The sequence below is a fragment of the Triticum urartu genome, chromosome 5, assembly GCF_003073215.2.
Source record: "Triticum urartu cultivar G1812 chromosome 5, Tu2.1, whole genome shotgun sequence".
Classification (NCBI taxonomy): domain Eukaryota; kingdom Viridiplantae; phylum Streptophyta; class Magnoliopsida; order Poales; family Poaceae; genus Triticum; species Triticum urartu.
This window is the reverse complement of record NC_053026.1, coordinates 651,653,717-651,672,575: the sequence shown is the minus strand read 5'-3', so window position 1 is coordinate 651,672,575 and position 18,859 is coordinate 651,653,717. Positions and strand designations below refer to the sequence as shown.

The 18,859-nt window shown below is 46.6% G+C and overlaps 2 pseudogenes; both read right to left on the bottom strand.

Annotated features, from left to right (window-relative positions):
- Positions 1 to 11,173: 11,173 nt before the first annotated feature.
- Positions 11,174 to 12,492, bottom strand: LOC125507629 (annotated as a pseudogene).
- Positions 12,493 to 13,171: 679 nt separating this feature from the next.
- LOC125507628 lies at positions 13,172 to 16,782 on the bottom strand (annotated as a pseudogene).
- Between the last annotated feature and the right edge of the window lie 2,077 nt (positions 16,783 to 18,859).

Genomic DNA, 18,859 nt, shown 5'->3' with positions numbered 1-18,859 from the left:
TGAGATGATCATGTTTTGTAACCGAGTTATCGGCAACCGGCAGGAGCCATATGGTTGTCGCTTTATTGTATGCAATGCAATCGCGATGTAATGCTTTACTTTATCACTAAATGGTAGCGATAGTCGTGGAAGCATAAGCTTGGCGAGACGACAACGATGCTACGATGGAGATCAAGGTGTCACGCCGATGACGATGGTGATCACGATGGTGCTTCGGAGATGGAGATCACAAGCACAAGATGACGATGGCCATATCATATCACTTATATTGATTGCATGTGATGTTTATCTTTTATGCATCTTATCTTGCTTTGATTGACGGTAGCATTATAAGATGATTTCTCACTAAATTATCAAGTAGTGTTCTCCCTGAGTATGCACCGTTGCGAAAGTTCTTCGTGCTGAGACACCACGTGATGATCGGGTGTGATAGGTTCTACGTTCAAATACAACAGGTGCAAAACAGTTGCACACGCGGAATACTCAGGTTAAACTTGACGAGCCAAGCATATACAGATATGGCCTCGGAACACGGAGACCGAAAGGTCGAGCGTGAATCATATAGTAGATATGATCAACATAAAGATGTTCATCAATGAAACTACTCCATCTCACGTGATGATCGGACATGGTTTAGTTGATTTGGATCACGTGATCACTTAGAGGATTAGAGGGATGTCTATCTAAGTGGGAGTTCTTAAGTAATATGATTAATTGAACCTAAATTTATCATGAACTTAGTCCCTGATAGTATCTTGCTTGCTTATGTTGATTGTAGATAGATGGCGCGTGTTGTTGTTCCGTTGAATTTTAATGCGTTCCTTGAGAAAGCAAAGTTGAAAGATGATGGTAGCAATTACACGGACTGGGTCCGTAACTTGAGGATTATCCTCATTGCTGCACAGAAGAATTACGTACTGGAAGCACCGCTGGGTGCCAGGCCTGCTGCAGGAGCAACGCCGGATGTTATGAACGTCTGGCAGAGCAAAGCTGATGACTACTCGATAGTTCAGTGTGCCATGCTTTACGGCTTAGAATCGGGACTTCAACGACGTTTTGAACGTCATGGAGCATATGAGATGTTCCAAGAGTTGAAGTTAATATTTCAAGCAAATGCCCGGATTGAGAGATATGAAGTCTCCAATAAGTTCTATAGCTGCAAGATGGAGGAGAACAGTTCTGTTAGTGAGCATATACTCAAAATGTCTGGGTATAATAATCACTTGATTCAGTTGGGAGTTAATCTTCTGGATGATTGCGTCATTGACAGAATTCTCCAATCACTGCCACCAAGCTACAAGAGCTTCGTGATGAACTATAATATGCAAGGGATGAACAAGACTATTCCCGAGCTCTTCGCGATGCTAAAAGCTGCGGAGGTAGAAGTCAAGGAGGAGCATCAAGTGTTGATGGTCAACAAGACCACTAGTTTCAAGAAAAAGGGCAAAGGGAAGAAGAAGGGGAACTTCAAAAAGAATGGCAAGCAAGTTGCTACTCAAGAGAAGAAACCCAAACCTGGACCTAAGCCTGAAACTGAGTGCTTCTATTGCAAGCAGACTGGTCACTGGAAGCGGAACTGCCCCAAGTATTTGGCGGATAAGAAGGATGGCAAGGTGAACAAAGGTATATGTGATATACATGTTATTGATGTGTACCTTACCAATGCTCGCAGTAGCACCTGGGTATTTGATACTGATTCTGTTGCTAATATTTGCAACTCGAAACAGGAACTACGGATTAAGCGAAGATTGGCTACGGACGAGGTGACGATGCGCGTGGGAAACGGTTCCAAAGTCGATGTGATCGCAGTCGGCACGCTACCTCTACATCTACCTTCGGGATTAATATTAGACCTGAATAATTGTTATTTGGTGCCAGCGTTGAGCATGAACATTATATCTGGATCTTGTTTGATGCGAGACGGTTATTCATTTAAATCGGAGAATAATGGTTGTTCTATTTATATGAGTAATATCTTTTATGGTCATGCACCCTTGAAGAGTGGTCTATTCTTGTTAAATCTCGATAGTAGTAATACACATATTCATAATGTTGAAACCAAAAGATGTAGAGTTGATAATGATAGTGCAACTTATTTGTGGCACTGCCGTTTAGGTCATATCGGTGTAAAGCGCATGAAGAAACTCCATACTGATGGACTTTTGGAACCACTTGATTATGAATCACTTGGTACTTGCGAACCGTGCCTCATAGGCAAGATGACTAAAACACCATTCTCCGGTACTATGGAGAGAGCAACAGATTTGTTGGAAATCATACATACAGATGTATGTGGTCCGATGAATATTGAGGCTCGTGGCGGATATCGTTATTTTCTCACCTTCACAGATGATTTAAGCAGATATGGGTATATCTACTTAATGAAACATAAGTCTGAAACGTTTGAAAAGTTCAAGGAATTTCAGAGTGAAGTTGAAAATCATCGTAACAAGAAAATAAAGTTTCTACGATCTGATCGTGGAGGAGAATATTTGAGTTACGAGTTTGGTGTACATTTGAAAAATTGTGGAATAGTTTCGCAACTCACGCCACCCGGAACACCACAGCGTAATGGTGTATCCGAACGTCGTAATCGTACTTTACTGGATATGGTGCGATCTATGATGTCTCTTACTGATTTACCGCTATCGTTTTGGGGATACGCTCTAGAGACGGCCGCATTCACGTTAAATAGGGCACCATCAAAATCCGTTGAGACGACGCCTTATGAAGTGTGGTTTGGCAAGAAACCAAAGCTGTCGTTTCTGAAAGTTTGGGGCTGCGATGCTTATGTGAAAAAGCTTCAACCTGATAAGCTCGAAGCCAAATCGGAGAAATGTGTCTTCATAGGATATCCAAAGGAGGCTATTGAATACACCTTCTATCACAGATCCGAAGGCAAGACTTTTGTTGCTAAATTCGGAAACTTTCTAGAGAAGGAGTTTCTCTCGAAAGAAGTGAGTGGGAGGAAAGTAGAACTTGACGAGGTAACTGTACCTGCTCCCTTATTGGAAAGTAGTACATCACAGAAAACTGTTTCTGTGACACCTACACCAGTTAGTGAGGAAGTTAATGATAATGATCATGAAACTTCAGAACAAGATACTACTGAACCTCGTAGATCAACCAGAGTAAGATCCGCGCCAGAGTGGTACGGTAATCCCGTTCTGGAAGTCATGATGCTAGATCATGATGAACCTACGAACTATGAAGAAGCAATGGTGAGCCCAGATTCCGCAAAGTGGCTTGAAGCCATGAAATCTGAGATGGGATCCATGTATGAAAACAAAGTATGGACTTTGGTTGACTTGCCCGATGATCGGCAAGCAATTGAGAATAAATGGATCTTCAAGAAGAAGACTAACGCTAACGGTAATATTACTGTCTACAAAGCTCGACTTGTCGCAAAAGGTTTTTGGCAAGTTCAAGGGATTGACTATGATGAGACCTTCTCACCCGTAGCGATGCTTAAGTCTGTCCGAATCATGTTAGCAATTGCCGCATTTTATGATTATGAAATTTGGCAGATGGATGTCAAAACTGCATTCCTGAATGGATTTCTGGAAGAAGAGTTATATATGATGCAACCAGAAGGTTTTGTCGATCCAAAGGGAGCTAACAAAGTGTGCAAGCTCCAGCGATCCATTTATGGACTGGTGCAAGCCTCTCAGAGTTGGAATAAACGTTTTGATAGTGTGATCAAAGCATTTGGTTTTATACAGACTTTTGGAGAAGCCTGTATTTACAAGAAAGTGAGTGGGAGCTCTGTAGCATTTCTGATATTATATGTGGATGACATATTACTAATTGGAAATGATGTAGAATTTCTGGATAGCATACAGGGATACTTGAATAAAAGTTTTTCAATGAAAGACCTCGGTGAAGCTGCTTACATATTAGGCATTAAGATCTATAGAGATAGATCAAGACGCTTAATTGGACTTTCACAAACCACATACCTTGACAAAGTTTTGAAGAAGTTCAAAATGGATCAAGCAAAGAAAGGGTTCTTGCCGGTGTTACAAGGTGTGAAGTTGAGTAAGACTCAATGCCTGACCACTGCAGAAGATAGAGAGAATATGAAAGATGTTCCCTATGCATCAGCCATAGGATCTATCATGTATGCAATGCTGTGTACCAGACCTGATGTGTGCCTTGCTATAAGTCTAGCAGGGAGGTACCAAAGTAATCCAGGAGTGGATCACTGGACAGCGGTCAAGAACATCCTGAAATACCTGAAAAGGACTAAGGATATGCTTCTCGTATATGGAGGTGACAAAGAGCTCATCTTAAAAGGTTACGTTGATGCAAGCTTTGACACTGATCCGGACGATTCTAAATCGCAAACCGGATACGTGTTTACATTAAACGCTGTGGCTGTAAGTTGGTGCAGTTCTAAACAAAGCGTTGTAGCGGGATCTACATGTGAAGCGGAGTAAATAGCTGCTTCGGAAGCAGCAAATGAAGGAGTCTGGATGAAGGAGTTCATATCCGATCTAGGTATCATACCTAGTGCATCGGGTCCAATGAAAATCTTTTGTGACAATACTAGTGCAATTGCCTTGGCAAAGGAATCCAGATTTCACAAGAGAACCAAGCACATCAAGAGACGCTTCAATTCCATCCGGGATCTAGTCCAGGTGGGAGACATAGAGATTTGTAAGATACATACGGATCTGAATATTGCAGACCCGTTGACTAAGCCTCTTCCACGAGCAAAACATGATCAGCACCAAGGCTCCATGGGTGTTAGAATCATTACTGTGTAATCTAGATTATTGACTCTAGTGCAAGTGGGAGACTGAAGGAAATATGCCCTAGAGGCAATAATAAAGTTATTATTTATTTCCTTATAATCATGATAAATGTTTATTATTCATGCTAGAATTGTATTAACCGGAAACATAATACATGTGTGAATACATAGACAAACAAAGTGTCGCTAGTATGCCTCTACTTGACTAGCTCGTTAATCAAAGATGGTTATGTTTCCTAACCATGAACAATGAGTTGTTATTTGATTAACGGGATCACATCATTAAGTGAATGATCTGATTGACATGACCCATTCCATTAGCTTAGCACCCGATCGTTTAGTATGTTGCTATTGCTTTCTTCATGACTTATACATGTTCCTATAACTATGAGATTATGCAACTCCCGTTTGCCGGAGGAACACTTTGGGTGCTACCAAACGTCACAACGTAACTGGGTGATTATAAAGGAGTACTACAGGTGTCTCCAAAGGTACATGTTGGGTTGGCGTATTTCGAGATTAGGATTTGTCACTCCGATTGTCGGAGAGGTATCTCTGGGCCCTCTCGGTAATGCACATCACTTAAGCCTTGCAAGCATTGCAACTAATAAGTTAGTTGCGGGATGATGTATTACAGAACGAGTAAAGAGACTTGCCGGTAACGAGATTGAACTAGGTATTGGAATACCGACGATCGAATCTCGGGCAAGTAACATACCGATGACAAAGGGAACGACGTATGTTGTTATGCGGTCTGACCGATAAAGATCTTCGTAGAATATGTAGGAGCCAATATGGGCATCCAGGTCCCGCTATTGGTTATTGACCGGAGACGTGTCTCAGTCATGTCTACATTGTTCTCGAACCCGTAGGGTCCGCACGCTTAAGGTTACGATGACAGTTATATTATGAGTTTATGCATTTTGATGTACCGAAGGTTGTTCGGAGTCCCGGATGTGATCACGGACATGACGAGGAGTCTTGAAATGGTCGAGACATAAAGATTGATATATTGGAAGCCTATGTTTGGATATCGGAAATGTTCCGGGTGAAATCGGGATTTTACCGGAGTACCGGGAGGTTACCGGAACCCCCCGGGAGCTATATGGGCCTTAGTGGGCTTTAGTGGAAAAGAGAAGGGGCAGCCCAAGATGGGCCGCGCGCCTCCCCCCCTAGTCCTATTAGGACAAGGAGAGGTGGCCGGCCCCCCCTCTCTCTTTTCCCCCTCCGCGAATCCTATTCCAACTAGGATTGGGGGGGAATCCTACTCCCAGAGGGAGTAGGACTCTCCTGGCGCACCCTCCTTGGCCGGCCAGCCTCCCCCCCCCTTAGTCCTTTATATACAGAGGCAGGGGCATCCCAGAGACACACAAGTTGATCCACGTGATCTATTCCTTAGCCGTGTGCGGCGCCCGCAGCCACCATAGTCCTCGATAATACTGTAGCGGAGTTTAGGCGAAGCCCTGCTGCAGTAGTACATCAAGATCGTCACCACGCCGTCGTGCTGACGGAACTCTTCCCCGACACTTTGCTGGATCGGAGTCCGGGGATCGTCATCGAGCTGAACGTGTGCTAGAACTCGGAGGTGCCGTAGTTTCGGTGCTTGATCGGTCGGATCGTGAAGACGTACGACTACATCAACCAAACGCTTCCGTTGTCGATCTACTAGGTATGTAGATCATACTCTCCCCTCTCGTTGCTATGCATCACATGATCTTGCGTGTGCGTAGGAAATTTTTTGAAATTACTACGAAACCCAACACGAGCATCGACGACGGCGGTCAGAGTTGCGGCCGGCGACACGGTGGTGCTGCGACGGACGTGATATGGCGGTGACGGCTAGGTGTTGCAAGGATAGGGGACGTTGGGCGTGATGGCGACGCCGTCCTGCTGGAACCGGCGAGGACGGTGTGCTGCGACGGCGAGCACCAGCGACGAGGGCGGCAAGCACCGGCGACGAGGGTGGGGACCGGCGGAGGGAGGAGTTTCAGGCGAGGTGCTGGCGGTCGGCGGCCGAGATGACATCCACGCGAGCAGGGGGCGGCGCCTGGGCAGCGCACGAAGAGGACGAAGGAGACGGAAGTCAACAGACAGATCGGACGGGGAAGCGCACTGGATCTGACGGCTGGTGCTGGACCAGCCCAACAGTTGGGCCGGCACACCGGCGCAGATCAACGCCCCAACTTAATTGCCAACTCTGTGTGTCGTGTCCTACTTGATGTTTTCAGAGCTATTTTTTCTGTTTTTCCTTTTATTTTTATTTTTTTTTCTTCTTCAATTTTTTCATTCTTTGTTGCATTTTGTTTCTTCGTCTTTGGATTTTTGCCTTTTGTTTTGTCTCCTTTTTTTAACAAGTGATCAACATTTTAGTACACATTCAACATTCTCCGAAGGCTTATTGAACATTTTTTTAAATACTTGCCCAACATTTTAATAGTTGTTCAACATTTTTAAAATACTTGTTCAATACTTTAATACTTCTTCAATATCTTTTAAATACTTGTTCAACATTTTTCATAAACTCGTTCAACATTTTTAAATATATATTCACCATTTTTCAAACACTTGTTCAATTTTTTTAATACTCAGTCGACATTTTTTAAATACTTGTTTAACATTTTTCAAATACATGTGCAACATATTTAATACTTGTTCAACATTTTCAAATACTTGTTCAACAATTTCTAATACTTGTTCAACATTTTTTAATGTATTTTTGAAAATTGTTTTTTGTAATATATACATACATATATATATGTAGAATATTTGAAAGCATAAAGAAAAGTACAAAAATAAAGCAGAAAATAAGAACAGAAACCAGAAAAAAAAAGGCTGTGCCTCTCCGCGGCTGGGCCGGCCCGTTTAGGGCGCCCAAGAAGCGAGCACAGCGCCCTGGTTCGCTGAATGCGCTAAATCTGTATCCGTGACAATATCATGAGTTAATTCGAGCAGGGTTGGATCAGAAAATTAAAAAAGACTGTTTCGTTCCATATGTTTTAAACTGGGAGCTCCTCATTGTTTCAACTGTTTCTGGTTTCTCTAACTTTTTAAGTAACTTTTAACAAAACTGATGAACAAATCAGAGCAGAAAAAATGAAGAACTCTGAACTAAAAAACTTATATAGAAGGAAGTGTCTTCTGAAACGCAGAATTCGACATCATGTCAACGGCTAAAATTTCTTCTGCGAGAGGCACGGTTTTGCCGTTGACATGACGCTCATCAGAGTATCGCGTGCTTGTAGCAATCAGCTTTTCTGTTCACTGTGTACTGTCCAAGAAGTATTAGGCCATACATTTCTGTGCTGAACACTTCATCTTCTGTGATGATTGTTTTGTCAATGGGCAGAGGTTTCTGCAAAAGAGACAAGCTACAGTACTGGATGAATAAAGTACTGAAATACTGGAGAAGTTTTGTTATGATACATCCACTTACATGTTTGCTTGGATTACACAGGTATTGGAAGTCTTGTCTTCCTCCACAGAACTGGTAGATCTTCTATATAAAGTGCTGAGGCTCGAGAGGGCGCACAGGGTGAAGATCAATCTGGGAGTTACTCCGCTTGGAAGAAGCTGCTGGCTGGCTGGCTGGCTGACTCTGCGCGGTGGACCGGTGGTGTGGAGAGTGCATGCTGAAGAGGTTGGCACTCGTGTAAACCAAAGGCAAGATGTTGATGGGAACTTGCGGTTTCTTTCTAGTCCCCATCCCCAGAAAAAAGAAAGCATGCAGGCTGGCCGTTTTGCGAGTTAATTGCACAGAAGTACCACAATTCGGGCATCACATATAGATTGGTACCATGATTGCTAATTTTTGCGTGTCAGTACCAACATTGGTCTAAGTTTTTGCAAATTAGGCTAAAACGCGTATTTATACGTATTGACGCCCGATCCGACAGCTCGGGCCCACCCGTCAGGTGCCACGCTGGCCAATCAGCGTGTGCCCGCGCGCTGACTAGGACGAGCCGGTGCGCTGCTGCTCTCCAACCTGGTCCGGTCGCACCAGCTCCAGCCCGGCCGCACCATTCCCCTCCCCTCCTCCTCCTCGCTCGTTTCCTCCGTCGCCGCCGCCCGCGTCCCGACTGCCGGCCGCCGCACCGCCCCGCCGACGCCATGGTTTTGGAGGACGAAAGCAGCGACGACCATTCTAGCCTCCCGTACATGCAGTCTTCCTCCACAGACGGTCTCAGCGAGGTCAGTACAGGGTTAGGGTTAGGGTTTCAGATTTGGGATTTCTTGATTTGGTTGATATCGCTAGGTTTTGATTTGGCCATTGTCTTTGTGCGAGCTTCTGCAGGTCCCTTTTAGCATTGAAGATCCAGATTACAAGGGGCTTGAGCTGGATGTGATGTCTCCATGTGAGAAGCACGGCATGGCATCTGAGAGGCTTGTTGCCTTTGAAGGAACAGACACAGGCAGGAGGTTTTTAGCATGTGCACAGCCGGTATGGATTGTAGGATTGTAGGCATACTGATTTTTTTTCTTACTTGGTCAGTGCCATATTGAACTCTGTTTGCTGGAGTACTCTGCTTGCTGTCAACATTTTGGTTCATAGTGGTTAGAGTAGCTTATTTAGGTCAAGCATGAGTATATTTTGCTGGAGTACAATGGCATAGTAATTTATGTTAATAGTAATTTAGCTCAAGCATGAGTATATTTTTTCTTACTCAAGTGGCTGCTCCTCTTGTTAAATGTAGTGGTCTGGTGCTAACATAGTAATTTATGTTAATAGTGGTAGTAGAGTAGCTTACAAATATTTGAACACTCCTTGATATGAACAGTACAGTAACTAAATTAGTCAGTCAGCTACTCAAGTGGCTGCTCCTCTTGTTAAATGTAGTGGTCTGATGCTAAATTTAGACATTCTGTGTAATTACTTGATGTATGAACTGTTTTGTTGTTGTTGTTGTCAGTCAGCAACTGCAGTGATTTTGTGTAATTACTTGATGTATGAACTGTTTTGTTGTTGTTGTTGTTTTTGCAGGAAGGTAGCAATTGTGGCTTTGTTGAATGGGTTGATCACCAGTGGCCCCCAACAATGCAGAATGCATTGTTGAAGCTATGGGCAATGGTTGAAGATGCCAAAAGTGCTAGGGTGAATGACAATCTTGAAAGTTCTTTCACTATCCACCATCTGACAGAAGAGAAGAACAACCTGGAGGCCAACTATGACAAGCTAGTCCAAGATGTGCATCAGCTTATGAGCTTCCAGGAGGATAGGGTGGTGGATTTCAGACATCTGCAGTTTGCCATTACATATCAGCATGAATGCAGAAGTGAACTGGTGGCTGATATGAATGCAAAGATGGCAAAGAAAGATGCAGAGTTTGAGAAGTTTAAGTAGAATTATGATGTGCTACTGAACCTGACAAGAGCTCAAGCTACAGTCATCCAGAACCTGAAGTTGAAGCATATTACTGATAAGCAATTGCTTACTGAAGTTAAGATGAACTTGGAGTTGAAGAATGCAGAGCTCACAAAGTCTGAGGAGAAGCTCACCCAAGATAAGCTAGAGTTGAAGTTTCAGGTTGCTGATTTGCTCAAGGGAAAGGAAAAGCATGGTGAAGAGAAGGGGAAGCTAGAGCTTCAGATTGCTGGGTTGATTAAGGCAGAGGAGAAGCTGAAGGAGAAGATCAAGGGGATCCAGGCCATCTTAGAGAAGTGAAGAAAATGAATATGAGAGTAGTGGGCAATGCTGACCTTTTGGGCATGATGGTTGTGTAGTGTATGGCTCTACTAAATGTGAACTTCTCTAAGATGAACTATGGCTGTGTATGTATGTAGTAGATATGCTTTTCATCCTTTTGTGAGAAAAGGATGAACTATGCATCTAAACTCCACTATGTATTGTGAACAATGGTTGTGTACTTTATAATATGTTGAACTGTAGTAAGTATTGTGTGTTATGTGTGTTATGTTTGCTGGATCAAATATTCTGTGTTATGTTTGCTAGACTTCAGATTATGATTTCTCATGCACTAGGTTTTGATGATTATGTTAGCATTGGAAGACTATTTGATGGTTATGTTAGCACTGGATTATTAGATGGTTATGTTATATCATGCATTGGAAGCCTATGTTTAGGTGGCTCCGTCGACCCCGAGTCACCATAAACCCTAATGGTTAGGTTTAGGTGGCTCCATCGACCCCGAGTCATCGTAAACCCTAATGGTTAGGTTTAGGTTGCTCCGTCAACCCCGAGTCACCGTAAACCCTAATGGTTAGGTTTAGGTGGCTCTGTCGACCCCGAGTCACCGTAAACCCTAATGGTTAGTCTTAGGTGGCTCCGTCGACCCCGAGTCACCGTAAACCCTAATGGTTAGGCTTAGGTGGCTTCATCGACCCCGAGTCACCGTAAACCCTAATGGTTAGGCTTAGGTGGCTCCGTCGACCCCGAGTCACCGTAAACCCTAATGGTTAGGCTTAGGTGGCTCCAAGAAACTCCAAGAACTCCAAACTGCCGATTCTCTCTGGAATGCTGCCCGACAGGTAATTTTTGGACAAGTTGAGAAACCGGAGACCTTTGAGGTATGCTAGTTCATCCGGGATGTTCTCCGTAAGTAAATTGCATGATAGGTCGATACCTGCTAATAACCCGATGCCATCCTGGAAAGTTTGTTCACAGCCTTTCCAGGATATGTTGACCGACAGTTGGAAATCCCAACTTGGTTCGACCAATCGGGGAAGATTATGCCTCATGGAGGTCAAGTTGCCAAAGGCTACCGGAATTGATCCTGTCAAGCTATTTTTGGCCATATCGAGCAGCTGAAGTTGCAAAGCCTCGATAACTCGAGGGGGATATCTCCGGTGAAATTGTTTGATCTAAGTCTAAGGATATTCAATAATGGAAGCTGACTCCCGATCCATGTAGGGATACCACCAAAGAACCAGTTGTTCCCGATGTCCAGGTTGACCAGTGAGTTGCAGCCTTGCAGGAATGGCGGGAAGGTGCCTGCAAAGCCATTGCCGGCCAGATGGACCGACTTGAGAGAGCAGTTTTGGTTTGCCACGGCCATGAGGATCTCACCTGAGAAGGAGTTGCTGGACAGGTCCAGGACTTCCAGATCAGAAAGTTGGGATAACTCGGGTGGAACAACACCACTGAAGTTGTTGGATGGGAGGCTCAGAATTATTAGAAGAGGGACACTGGTTCCAACCCAAGAGGGGATATCACCAAAGAACATGTTGTTCCCAAGATCTAGGATGATGAGATCTCTGCAGGTTTGAATTACGGATGGAAAAACTCCAAGAAAGCAATTGTTAGCAAGAAAAAGTGACTCGAGTTTAAGGTCCAGGCTCGTTGATATAGGAAGTTCACCTGAAAAGCTATTGTTGGACAAATCCATAGTCAACAGAAGTTTGAATTCCCACCAGGAACTTGGGAGCTCCCCGGTGAATTGGTTATTTGATAGATCCAGAGTCAGGAGAGAGGTCAATGGGCAGAAGGTTGCATCAATATTGCCAGATATTCGGTTACCCTTCATGTTTAAGTGTTGAAGATTTGTGCACATTGACCAGTCAGACGACAACTTCCCTGTCAGCTGATTCCCAGAGACATCAACGTTCTCCATGTTGGGATGGACACCAAACACCTCAGAGATGTCGCCGGTGAATTGGTTGCCATGCAGCCACACCCAGGACAACTCTCTGCAATTTTTCAAGCCGGCGAATTTTATTGAGCAAGGTTGAGTGTCGGAAGATATTACTCCCTCCTTCCCAAGATATTTATTTCTGATCTTCATCGACTGTGTTTTTTTAATTACCGTATGTACACAGTTACTGTAAAGACTTGTGCAATAAAATTGACAAATACGATGATAGTACCATTTATGCATATTCAATCCATTAAAATGTTTGACTGACATTGCAGAGCAATGATGCCCACTGTTCGCGGAAACAAGAGTTTACTCTGCTTCTGCCTGCCTTCGTTGAATCTAATTAGGGTTCGATTCATAACCTGGCTTCGTTGAGTCTAATTTGTAAATTCACGAACATTACCTTGTGCATGCTGGTGAGTTATTTTTCATTTGTGCTCTGCTTGTGTATTTTTCTTTCATATTTTTCTAAAAGCTAAACAAGGGTGGACGCTGATATTAGTTTTTCATTTCTCTAAAGCTGCTTCTGATCCGAGCAGAGTTGGAGATACAACGCCTACCAGGCGACACAGTACAAGCTCTCCAGTTGTTGGATCTGATAAAATCCCGGATGAAAAAGATCTTCCCAGGGCCGCATTGAAGGGCATCAACATCCGGGCCGCGGCGAGATATTTACACCCAGGCACCCCTGTTCGGGGACGAGCAAGTTCGGGGAGGTCACATACAGAGGTGACTGGATGAAGAGGCCCATCTCAGAGACTGTAGTGGCCCTGGCTCTCGAGGAATCTGATCCGCCTCTCTGACTGGCTGAACGACGCCCTTCGACTTAGCCGCTAGCCCAACGTATATCAAGTTTGACCAGCCGGAACGAGCTGACCACCATCTGGGGGGTGAAGGACGCCGCGAGGATGGCCCTCGTCGCTGTCTGTTCGCTGCTTGCGGTTATGGGGCAGGCAGTGTTGAGGTTCATGAGGGCGCACAGGGTGAAGATCAACCTGAGAGTTTTTGCTTCGAAGATGCTGTTGGCGGGCTTTTTGTTGCTGTATGCGTTGGTGGTGGGGACGAGGAGAGCTTTTTATTGAGCTTTACATGTGTCGCTTCCAGCACCAGCGCCGCTGCTAATGCTTCAGTGATCTTCACAGAAGCTCCCAAAGTTGGAGATGCTGGTGCATGTGATGTACAAAACCGATAGGAAGGAAGGATAAGATGGAACTCACAAAGGGATCAATTTGTTAGGTGTGTTTGCCGTGGAGACTGAGGGCAAGAGGACAGCGCCTGTTGGCTGGGTTCTTGTTAGAGAAGTGCCTGGCAACGGGCCAACGGTACTTGTCAGGTTATACTGTTTCGATGGGCCCTAATCCTAACCCTCCTGCTGGTGGTTGTGTTCCGTCCGGTACCAGCCTCAAACATTGCTCTGGAATTGTAGGCAGGTAACAAAACTACATCTGTAGTAATATTACCCAATTATTTTACTGCTATAGTCCAGTTTAGTGTTACAGCCTAAAAAAAGCAGCATACAGTACATAATTGATGCTAATGTCGTTTGCTGCTGATTTACATGTGAAGGCCTTAGCGCCTGACAGCAGCTATCTTGATCCCTAAGCTGTCAACAAAATCGAGAAAGGAAAATCTCCACTGTTGCAGGAAAAGCAGAGCTCCAAACCAAAGCTAGAAGCCGGAAACAATGCCAAGAATTACAGAGTAACACAGCCCCAGGTCACCGACTTTTGAGTGGTCTGCAGTTCCCTCGCCCAATGCAGGCTCACACACGCTCAATGGGAAGCCACAGAGCCCCAGATTGTTGCCATATATTGATGGATCTGTGAGTGTTTGTAACTGACTCCCGATAGGTATGCGGCCCCATAAGTGATTGTTTGAGAGATTTAACATGCCCAGGGACAGCAGATTTGAAATGCTAGGAGGAATGCCACCTGAAAGGTCATTGCTTGAGAGGTCAAGGAACTCCAATAGCTCCAAACTGCCAATTCTTTCTGGAATACTGCCTGATAGATCATTACTGGATAAGTTCAGAAAACGGAGACCTTTGAGGTATGTTAGCTCATCTGGGATGTTCTCCATAAGTAAATTGCATGATAGATTGATACCTGTTATTAACCCGATACCATTCCAAAAAGTCTGTTCACGGCCCTTCCAAGATATGTTGACTCTTTCAAGATGGAAAATCTGACTTGGTTGGACCAATGGGGGAAGATTATGCCTCATGGAGTTCAAGTTGCCGAAGGCTACCGGAACTGATCCTGTCAAGCTATTTTTGGCCATATCGAGCAGCTGAAGTTGCGAAAGCCTCAATAACTCGGGGGGATATCTCCGGTGAAATTGTTTGATCTAAGTCTAAGGATATTCAATAATGGAAGCTGACTCCCGATCCATGTAGGGATACCACCAACGAACCGGTTGTTCCCGATGTCCAGGGTGGCCAGGGAGTTGCAGCTTTGGAGGAATGGTGGGAAGGCGCCCACAAAGCCATTGCCAGCGAGATGAAACGACTCGAGAGAGCAATTGTGGTTTGGCATGGCTGTGAGGATCTCACCTGAGAAGGAGTTGCTGGATAGGTCCAGGACTAGCAGATTAGAAAGTTGGGATAACTCGGGTGGAACGACACCATTGAAGTTGTTGGATCGGAGGCTCAGAACTGCTAGAAATGGAACACTCGTTCCAACCCAAGAGGGGATATCACCAAAGAACATGTTGTTCCCAAGATCTAGGATGGCGAGAGATCTGCAGGTTTCAATTACGGATGGAAAAATTCGAAGAAAGCTATTGTTAGCAACACGAAGTGACTGGAGTTCAAGGCCCAAGCTTGTTGATATGGGAAGTTCACCTGAAAAGTCGTTGTTGGACAAATCCATTAACCACATACTTTTGAGTTTCCACCAGCAACTTGGGAGCTCCCCGGTGAATTGGTTATTTGATAGATCCAGAGACCAGAGAGAGATCAATTCGCAGAAGGCTGCATCAATATTGCCAGATATTTAATTACCGTTCATGTTTAAGAGTGTAAGATTGGTGCATTGTGACCAATCAGATGATAAGTTCCCTGTCAGCTGATTCCCCGAGACATCCAAGTAGTCCAAGTTGGGATGGACACCAACCACCTTGGAGATGTCCCCGGTGAATTGGTTGCCGCCTTCCAGCCGCATCCGGAACAACCGTGTGCAATTTTTCAAGCATGATGGCAGCCTGCCGCTGAAGTTGTTGTGGTTCGCCGTGAAGTTCTGCAGCGCAAAGCCATCACACAGTCTCTGTGGCAGCTCGCCGGAGAAGCTGTGCGAAACCGGCATCGGTTAAGCTTAGCCCCTTCCCAAGGTCGGGCGGTATGGTGCTGTTGAAGTTGTTGTCAAACAGGGCGAGGTATTGGAGATTCCTAAGCGATGTGATGGTGGCGGGTAGCTCCCCTTCTAAACTGTTGGTGTTGACATCCAAGACTTGCAACGCCGTCATGCTGCCAATCTCCGTCGGGATCACACCAGTGAGCCGATTAAAGAAGAGCGCCAGCCTCGTGAGTTGCGTGAGGTTGCCGAGCGAGCTGGGAATCGATCCCGTGAGAGAGTTCACCGACAAATCCAACTGATTCAATCTCACAAGCTCGCCCAGCTCTGCAGGAATATGGCCAACAAGGTTGTTGCTGAAGAGAAACAAGATTATGAGCTTGGTTGCCTTGCCGATCTCTGGTGGAATCTTCCCTGAAAACGAGTTATTCTGCACTTGGAATGATATGAGCTCTGGCCAGCTCGTGAACAAAGCCGGTGGAATCTGACCGGCAAGTTTGTTCGACGATATGCCAAACTCACACATTTGGCGCATCCCGGCCAACTCCGGTGGCAAGCCACCTGAGAGCTGGTTCATGGACAGGTCGATAAAATTGACATTGCCAAGGTTGCCTAGCTCCGGTGGAATAGTGGAAACCAACCCGGCGACCTTGACGTCAAGGTGCTGTAGCATTTTGAGCCGGCCAAGAACTGGCGGGATCGATCCACCTAGCTGGTTCCCATAGAGAACGAGAACTCTCAGCTGGGACATGGACCCAAGGAACTCGGGGATTCCGCCCGTCAGATTGTTACCGCCAACACGCAGGTCCTGGAGCTTCCCCAGCTTCGACAGCGACGCCGGTATCCGCCCGGAGAAGGCATTGATGGACAGGTTGAGGTACATGAGGTTGGGGAGGTTCTCCGGCAGCGAGTCCGGTATTGGTTCAGAAAGAGTGTTTTGCGACAGGTCGAGGTAGGTGATGTTGCCGCTTTGGAGGATGAACTCCGGGAAACTGCCGTCGAGGTAGTTGAGGTAGAGCGAGAGGAAGGTGACGGTGGGCATGGGCGAGAACCTGTGGTAGTCCTTGTGGTTGGTGAGGAAGTTGGAGCCGAGGTCGAGGTGCGTGATCCTGGGGAGCCTGGTGAGCTGATGCGGGATGTCACCCATCCTGACACTACTCCAAGCTGAGCACGCTTAACTTTGGAGTTCTGTCTGAATGGGCTCCCGGAAAAGAAGGAATTCCTTATTGATATGAGTAGTCTATCACCCCTAATAAGCCAGGCCATCACATGCATATCATCAACATCCGTCTGGTCCTGAAGGCGACAGCTCATCCATCTGCCCTCAGACACAGGATCCGGAATACCTCCAAAAGCGATGACCTCCTTCCTGGTCGCCCCGTTTGGGGTAAGGCATCCTGCCCCGCCCCTAATGGACGGCCCGGCAAGAGGAGTCAAAGAGCCGCAGACCACCGCCGGCGAGCGTGGGGCTAGTGAGGGTTGGGCCGCCTGCCCAGACTCTCCCACCAGGCGTCCCGCGAGGAAAAGAGAGGGCGGGGGCCGCCTGCCCCCGTGCCCCACCCGACCCGACAGTCGGACTCGACTTGGGTCGTGAAGCCAACCCAGCGGCGTCAGCTGATCAAACGGCGCCGCAGGTTCGGCCACCCTGGCCATCGCAAAAGAGGAGGGAGTCGAGGCCTCCTGCCCGAACCCCCTCCCAAACCAGGCTTGTCACCGCACGGCGACACCGCCACCACAGCGGCCAGTCCCGACGGAGTCCTCCCAAGCATCGAACCAGCAGCAGAGGAGGGAGAACGGGAGGTCACCTGCTCAAGACCGTCCCTCCCATCTGGAGAAACCGTTTTTTCAGCAAAGTCCAGCGGAGGTAACATGCGCTCAAACACATCCTCAGATTCAACCCTGTCGCTCCACATCCTGGGAGACGCGGAAGCGGGCTGAAAAGAACCGAATCTCAAGGTACTCATAGGCACTGACGGAGAGGGTGCAGCCCCATTCCCGGGCGTCTCAGGGTCAGTACCCGGGCCATTGGGCAACTCATGCCCTGTTGGGGTTCGTAGCAAAAATTTAAAATTTTCTACGCATCACCAAGATCAATCTATGGAGTCATCTAGCAACGAGAGGGAGAGGAGTGCATCTACATACCCTTGTAGATCGCGAGCGGAAGCGTTCAAGAGAACGGGATTGATGGAGTCGTACTCGACGTGATCCAAATAACCGATGATCCTAGCGCCGAACAGACGACACCTCCGCGTTCAACACACATACGGAGCGTAGACGTCTCCCGCGCCTTGATCCAGCAAGGAGGAGGGAGAGGTTGAGGAAGAGAGCTCCAACAGCAGCACGACGGCGTGGTGGTGGTGGAGCGGCAGTACTCCGGCAGGGCTTCGCCGAGCTCTTAACGGAGGAGGAGAGGTGTTGGGGAGGGGAGGGGCTGCGCCTTTGATGTGGTGTGCAGCCCTCCCCTTGCCCTTCTGTTTATAGGGGAAGGGGGAAGGGGGCCAATTTGCAAAAACTTAGACCAATGTTGGTACTGACACGTAAAAATTAGCAATCATGGTACCAATCTATATGTGATGCCCGAATTGTGGTACTTCTGTGCAATTAACTCGCAAAACGGCCAGCCTGCATGCTTTCTTTTTTCTGGGGATGGGGACTAGAAAGAAACCGCAAGTTCCCATCAACATCTTGCCTTTGGTTTACACGAGTGCCAACCTCTTCAGCATGCACTCTCCACACCACCGGTCCACCGCGCAGAGTCAGCCAGCCAGCCAGCCAGCAGCTTCTTCCAAGCGGAGTAACTCCCAGATTGATCTTCACCCTGTGCGCCCTCTCGAGCCTCAGCACCGCCTGTCCCACAACCGCGAGCAGCCAACAGACAGCAGCGTCCTTCCGCCCCCTGATCGTCGTCGTCAGCTCGTTCTGGCCAAACTTGATGTACATCGGGCTAGCGGCGCGATCATCGGCACCGTCACGGCAGTCTGAGTCGGAAGGCGTCATTCAGCCCGTCAGAAAGGCCGGTCAGGATCCTGTGAAATATATTAATAACCGTTATAAAATGACTAGGACTAAACAGCCTGAATTACTAATCAAACAAAAAAAAAGTCTCGTTGTCTGCTGCTGTGGTGTTGCGCTGCAGGATGCTATGAGCCGAACCCGTCTCCGTGTGCTGCGCCGCCACGGAGCACGCCGCAGAGAGCCTCCCTGTAGACCGTTGGTGGTTGCTG